The sequence below is a fragment of the Neovison vison genome, chromosome 1 (assembly GCF_020171115.1).
Source record: "Neovison vison isolate M4711 chromosome 1, ASM_NN_V1, whole genome shotgun sequence".
Classification (NCBI taxonomy): domain Eukaryota; kingdom Metazoa; phylum Chordata; class Mammalia; order Carnivora; family Mustelidae; genus Neogale; species Neogale vison.
This window is the reverse complement of record NC_058091.1, coordinates 209,394,521-209,402,120: the sequence shown is the minus strand read 5'-3', so window position 1 is coordinate 209,402,120 and position 7,600 is coordinate 209,394,521.

Sequence of the window (7,600 nt, the reverse complement as noted above, 5' to 3'; positions counted from 1 at the left end):
GTTCTTTAGACAAAAGATGAGAATGCTAGATTGTCAGGGTTTATCTTGAAAAATTTAAAAAATATGTTTTTTATATATAAAGAGTATAAACAAAATAAAAGTAAATCTATTTATATATTATATAAAATATATTATATATACATATATATTATATTATATATGTATGTATATTATATATGTATATATTATATATACATATATATATTATATATACATATAACCCATATATATATATGTATATATATATATGGGATTTGAAGGATTGATTTAAGAACAAAGACAAAATGCTTCATAGGGAGAAGGTACCTGCATGGAGAAGGGATCTAGATCAGTGGCTCTGGTCTGTGGCAATCAGGTCTTGGTGGGATTAACTTCTAGACTGGTTGTGTATGCACTGTGTATGAAACTGGCTATCTAGTCTTTTTGGGTTGCTATAACAAAATATCATAGAATGGCTGTCTTAACAGAAATTAACTTTATCACAGTTCTGGAGGCTGAAAGTCCAAGATCAGGGTGCCAGTATGGCCAATTTTTGGTGAAAACTCTCGCCTCACTAACAGGTGGTCAGTGCTTTCTGTGTCCTCACACAGAGAAGAGAGAGTGAAAATGCTCTGCTGTCTTTTTTCTAAGGGCACTAATCCCCTCATGACCTCATCTAAGCTTCATTATCTCTCAAGGGCTCCATCTTTAAATATCATCATCTTGGATGGGGTGAGGGGGTTGGGGGGAGGGCTTCAATGAGTGAAGTTGTGGGAGGAAGTATTGGTTAAGAAACTAGCTTCCTTTTACACTAAGATCGTGGTCCTGGATTTGGATAACACAATAAATGTATTGCCAAGTACTGCTCAGTGGTCTCTGCTATTTCCAAGTTGGATTGAACTAAGGAGGCAAACCAAAGGAAAAGGCTATATGCCTTTTTCTCCTTCTCCATGTATTTAACTACTTCAGATTAAAAAACTCTCTGATACTGTAGTAGGACACAGCTCTTCATCAACTAGCTATTTATCACTATATGTATGTTTATTGCATGGACCAGCCATTAACTTGATAGGTCTTTCAGGAAATCCTGTATTTCTATGAATAAGAGAAAACTGCTCAAATGTGGATCCAGGTTCAATAGTTCCTTCTGGGCCGGCTGCTTCTGTCACTGGCCTGACTTACTCCCAGTTTCATATCCAGGCTACTTAGAATTAAATGAAAAGAGTGTCATCTAAAGTGGGGAATTTTAAAGATGAATAAGAGAAACCTGTTTGTGATCTTGGACTAGAACTTCAAGGTAAAGTGGGAGCTCAGATAAGATTTATAGATGATGTACTCACGGTTTACCCTATTCCTATTGATATAATTCACCTCTTTCTGTTACTGAGGTATGATTAGTCTAAACCAGGAGGAATTACAGCCTAATGCTAAAGAAATGACCTAGAACAGGTTGGTGAATGTATATATCTAATATATGATATACATCATGTAATTTTAGTAGTTGCCTAAGAAAATTTGGGAGAGGAAAATAAAATTGCTAACTAAAATATGTACATAATAAAGGTTCAGGTTAAAATAGATATTTATTTTGCTTTTACCACAGATCTGTGGAAATGACTTTTTATTTGTTAGGAAGGGTCATCTCTGAGTTTCCTGTAAAGTTTGGCATTATTTCGTTTATCCTTTCTGACTCTTCCTCGTATGTATGTATATATAGCCTGTCTCTATTTCCTGAGCTCCACAGTGAACTGACAAACTAGCTGTCATTTGAATCTAGTCCTTAAAATTTAATCTTCTAGGATATTCCATTTCATGCCCCTGATGAAATGCCCCTGGCAGAGTAAGGGTGGAGATCTAAGGCAGCAATAGCACATTCTTACACTTACCTGAAAGTATATGCTGGTATGAGAGTCATGTAACAAAAAACAAGGGACTATCAGGGCGAAAGATGATGTAGGAACCCTTGGAATGCATGGGAGAAATGCAATCTTGATTGGATCCCTTGAAGGGCAACGTGGTTTCTGATGTGTGGACAACCCAGGCAAAGCAATGAAAATAGACAAAGGCCTAGCAAGGACAAGGGCCCTTCCAGGCACTTAGGGCAAATGGAGTTATGACATAGAAAAAGAAGAAAAAGGCGAGAGAAACAAAAGTAGATAGGAAAGTAAATTAATGACTCAAACTGTCCATTATTGAAGGTTTCCGGTGTTTCCCTAACAGACATCACCAAGGTACAGGTCTTAATTTTGCCTTACCAACATATTTCTGGTCATACAAAAATGAGTACCCATTTTGACCACATGGGGTCTCTAGAGAATCACTGATCAGTGTCTGAAGCCTGATAACCTTTTGGTTATCAATCATTGGAAGAGGTATAGGTGTTTTATTTTTCCAACTTGTTTTGTCACAGCAGATCCAATGCCTGAATTTTGTATTTCTGAAGTTTAAAACATGTATTTAACTACTTCAGTGGGTAGCTACCACCTGAACTCCAAGCGGCACTGGCCGTCATCCCTCAAGTTCATCCCTTGCTGCATTGATGGCAGAACTTTCACAATTTCACTATTATTTCTTGGAGTAACGACAGTGCTTCCTATTACAAAGGCAAATGCTCATGAGGGACTAATTTATACAATTATTATAAGCTCTTTATACCTTCGTATGACTTACTCTCTTACATTGGAACTTCCTGGAGTGCTTATTAAGGACAGATCAGAGCCAGCAGCAAGACAATAAAGAGGTGAAGACAAATTTCATTTACTTTACACCATTGCAGAAGTCTGACCCTGGGTCCCTTCTTGCCCCCAGGAAAGTGCTAACCCTGGGGTCAAGAGAGCAAACTGCCCTTTGTTTCCTTAAGCTCTCCTGTTTGAGAGGATGACTTCCAGACTTTCCAGGGACACTGACTGACAGTATCACCTCCCGAGTCCTTAGTGGGAGGCTTCCTGGTCACACAGACAGTAGCTATTTTGGACATGACTGACATTTTTGATAGTGTTGGTGATGAAAGGTGTGCATTTCAACATACTTTTAAATAATTCTGTAATTATTTGGAATGAATCACTGATGAAATCTGGGGCATAATGAAATCCTTTCCCAATGTTTGGCTGATGTGCTGCAGGAAATTTTACTCTAATACTCTTTCATTTTTATTTCAAGAATTTTGGATGCTGTTTCGTGATGCATTCTGGTATACATTAGTTTCTCATACATTTATCCATCTTTCAAACATTTACTGAGAGCCTTTTACTTTCTACCTCCCCTGAAGGCTCTATGAATATAAGGATGAATAAGAATGAGGCTGGGCTCTTATGAAGTCCATCAACCAGTAGGAGAGACAGATGTATAAAGGCAGTTAGAAAATGAGTGATCAGGAGGGAAGTATAGGGACTCCTGGGTGGCTCAGTCAGTCAAGCATCTGCCTTCAGTTCAGGTCATGATCCCAGTGTCCTGGGATCGAGCCCCACATCGGGCTCTCTGCTCCGCACGAGTCTGCTTCTCCTTCTCCTCTCCACTCATGCTCTCTCTCTCAAATAAATAAATAAAATATTTTTTTAAAAAATGAGAAAAAGAACAGAGAAGTACAGAGTGCTTTGAGACCAAGAAAAAAAGAACTTCTGGAAAGGTAAATTCCTTTTCTCAGCTTGTTTGAAAGCAACCATCTGTTATTGTTGTTGCTCTGTTATTATTTTTATCAGAACCCTAGTCTAATTGATAACTTACCTTGTTGCCTTGGATTCATTTTTAAATTACTCCCAGCTGCTTTAAAAGGCACAGATCACTGTGATAGGCAAGAGAGCATGAAAAGCAATCTGGCTAAGTCCTGCTGGTATAACTCACTGTGTAGAAGGGATCTTTTGTCGATTATGAGGGAGACCTGTGACCAGTGGGGCTGCCCATGCTTTCACAATAGATACAAATCCTGGGTCAGTCCTGCTGGAGCGCAGACAATTCCCGACTAAAGGGCATGTTCTAAAGTACATATATTCTTCCTTTCTGCAATTTTTCAAGGAATGTGGCCATCTCTCAGCAACCTATCCTTCTTTTGGAGACTTGCTTACAAAACAAGACAGTTAGGTGAGTGTCCGAGGTTTGGAAGTGTGTATGCACAGAAATGGAGAGTATATACCCTGTCTTTTGAGCGAAGAGGTGGGGTAGGTGGTTACCACATCTCTGGAGCCAGTATTCTCAGAAGGCCATCTCTGCAGCTGGAGATTGTTTCCTGCAGTGTGGTGTGGACTTGTTTTATTTCTGACCTGAATAGCATTTGTACTTAATTCTCTTCATGTGAGAGCAAATTTCATCTCTTCTTTGTGCATGTCTATGTGTGTATGTGTGTGTGTGTGTGTGTGTGTGTTGTAAAAACCCATATATTTATAATGAAATAGTCCATTTGCCTTTTTTCTTTCAGGTGGGCATGGACTTCCATTAATTCCAGACCCTGCTTTTTCCTTGGAGAATCACTTTTGTTCTTTCTAAAATTAAATAGATCCATCATTTTCTGTATTCTTTCTTGTGATAACTCTTCCTGGAAAAAATATTATTTCCAAATCTCCAAACCACAAAGTGAAACAACAGGAAACAGTGTTCTTACAAGTGGGAAGTCTTTGTGTGTGTGCACACATGGGTGAGGGGAAAGGTGAGCAGTGGATAAATGTAACTTGTATGTTTTGATGTCATGTAGACCAACCTATTAAACAACTGAATAAGTCCTGTGAATGAGTCCTATGAAGACCTAAGTGGGTAACTCACCAACCAAGAATTTAAAAAGGATTCCTGGAGGTGCCTAGGTGGCTCAGTTGGTTAAGTGTCTGACTCTTGATTTTGGCTCAGGTAATGATTGGCCCACCTTCTCTCTCCTCCTCCTCCCCACACTCACTCTGTCTCTCAAAAAAAAAGGGTTTCTGAGTCTAAGCTTGAACTTGTTTTCAAAGTACTGTTGTAGAGTCAATATTTTTATAAAGTCCCTGAACAGAGGAAGGGAGAGTCTGTCAAGAGACCATTCACAGAAGGCCCACGTGTCATCCTCCCTGTCTCACTTTCATTATAAACACAATTTAGAAACCCCAGAGGCCTCTTTTTTGTCTTTCTGCTTTTGTGCCTCATGTCAGGTAGTCTTCACGTGGATGCCCAAGAAAGCTTAGAATGTGTAATTATATCCGCATCCTATAGACATACATTTACATAAGTTGCTAGGTTCATCATTTTTCCTACCCAGGGCAACTTTGAAGATGCAGGTGTTAAGACCACTCAGCATCATCTTGGAGGACCTAATTCCCCTCTTTGATACCTTTAGATGTTGGGGTCTTAGAAAAAATCTGTTGTGTGTGGAAAATTACAAAATCTAGACAGAGTTGGAGAAGAGAAGGAGGCCATTGGGAGCTTGATAACTGAAGAGCAGAGAAAATTAGTTCAGAATATGTTTTCTTGTATTAAATGTCATGTCAGCCCAAGTTTTAGGAAGAGGGGCTGAAGGGCCAAATGAGGACTGGTCATCCCTTGAATCACAGTCTCTCATCCTGGCTCTTGGTTTCCCACACATCTGACATAGCCAGGACCCAGAGTAAGGGAATTGAGTTCAGATCAACATTTGAAGGAGAGCCCTCATCTTGTTCTTTGCTCACATTTGCTCGGCTTTGTCACAGGGTTGGGAATTGGGGCCGTTGGAGTTTAGCCTCTTGTTAATGATAGGCCTCAAGGTTTGACTTCTGAAGCCTTGTCCAAAAGCAGGTGTACATATGGTTATTAAAATTATTCTTGGGTCAAAGCACATGTTTACTAAATATAAATATAGGAAACGTACCCTAATTTTTATAACTGTGTTTTGGCATCTATTCATTTTTAAAAATATATTAAATTTCCAAATTTAGAATAGGCTCAGACCCCTCTCAGCCTCTGAGAGGTCCTGAATTTACCACCAAACAGCAGCCAACATTTGAGGTCCCCTGGGCTTTTGTCCTGGGCCAAATAACCCAGCTGGTCCCTGTGCTAATAGATCCAAAAAACAGATTAAATTCACTACACATCTTGATCTTTCTTATACAAGTATTTCAAAATGTTTTTTTTTTCTTACATTAGTTTTTAAACTTTGCTCTGCATGCTTGTAGGACACTAGCACTTTCTTGATTTATGAGAATATTTTCCTCCTTGAAAAAGTGCCCCAGTTGGGAACATTTCTAACTATTGAAAGTGGCAAGCGAAGGGTGGGCATGAGATCCCAGAGGGCACCCAGACAAAAGTGAAATAGAGTCTGACAATATCTGTCTAGTACTCCATAGGAACAAAGCAGTAGAAATGAAACAGTGTTTGGTCTATGTGTGTGAAGGGGTGTGTGTGTGTATGTGTGTCTGTCTGCCTGTGTATCTTTGTGCAACAAATGTGTGACTGAGGCCTTATTCATACACAAATGAAACTAGCTCAAGTGGCCTCCAGTTACAACAAATTCTTTGTTTTGCCTTTCTCTGGGCTGAAAGTACTGCCAGTTTTATCTGAGCAATGTCTGGGGCCCATTTCCATTTGGATTTGGAGATTTAGGCCTCTAAACATTCCCAAAAGAAATGTGCAGTTGGGCCAGTAGGGGAAACCATGATACAATCATAGTATATACTTATTTATTCTTTAATTGCTGTTTCATATAAACATGTGTTTATATGTTATAAGACATCTTTTGCTTAATTTTATTACCTATGCATTTTTCAGAGCATAAAATAATAATATATGCTTTTCATAGAAAATTTAGGAAGAATAGAAATATACACTACAAAGAAACTAAAAAGTCATGCATAATCTCAGCACTATTATTTTAAGCTGACTTAATTCTAAAATCAGTTTTACTAATTTTTATTAATCTTTACATTGCAGTCATTTCATTGGAAATAGTAACATAAATATTAGAGTTTTATGCTTGACCATCTAAACCTATTTATTTATTTATTTATTTAATTTTTTTTTTTTAAAAGATTTTGGTTATTTATTTGACAGACAGAGATCACAAGTAGGCAGAGAGGCAGGCAGAGAGAGAGAGGAGGAAGCAGGCTCCCCGCTGAGCAGAGAGCCCGATGTGGGGCTCGATCCCAGGACCCTGGGATCATGACCTGAGCCGAAGGCAGAGGCTTAACCCTATTATTTTGACCCTAAAATACTAGAGGGACTTGTTGCAATGCCATCTAAAGTCCAAAGGTTATGTGATATGTATCCTGAATCTTCTCCTTTTGTTTAAAAAAATGATAGTGAGAGGCAGGGAGCCTCTTCTGTCCTGCCTGCTGCTCCCTTGCAGTGTATTCAATAAACTCCTCTCTCTTTAAAAAACAAAACATAACAAAAAAACCACAGTGGTAGTTAATGCTCTATACCAACTACTGTACTAAATTCTTTACATGGATTAAGTAATTTAATACTTACAACAACCTTATGATGAAAGTACTATTGTAATATTTCCATTTTACAGATGGAAAAGTTGAGTTGAGAGAGAACGTAGTTGCCCCATTAGCAGTTTTGTTCTCCGCAGTTTCGTTGAACCGCCTCCCTCAACCATGGTCTTCAAGCTGGCGATTCTCCTTCTGACGAATCGTCGGAAGGCCAGTAGTGTTCTAACTCTACCTTATGTTGCCTACGTCATTCG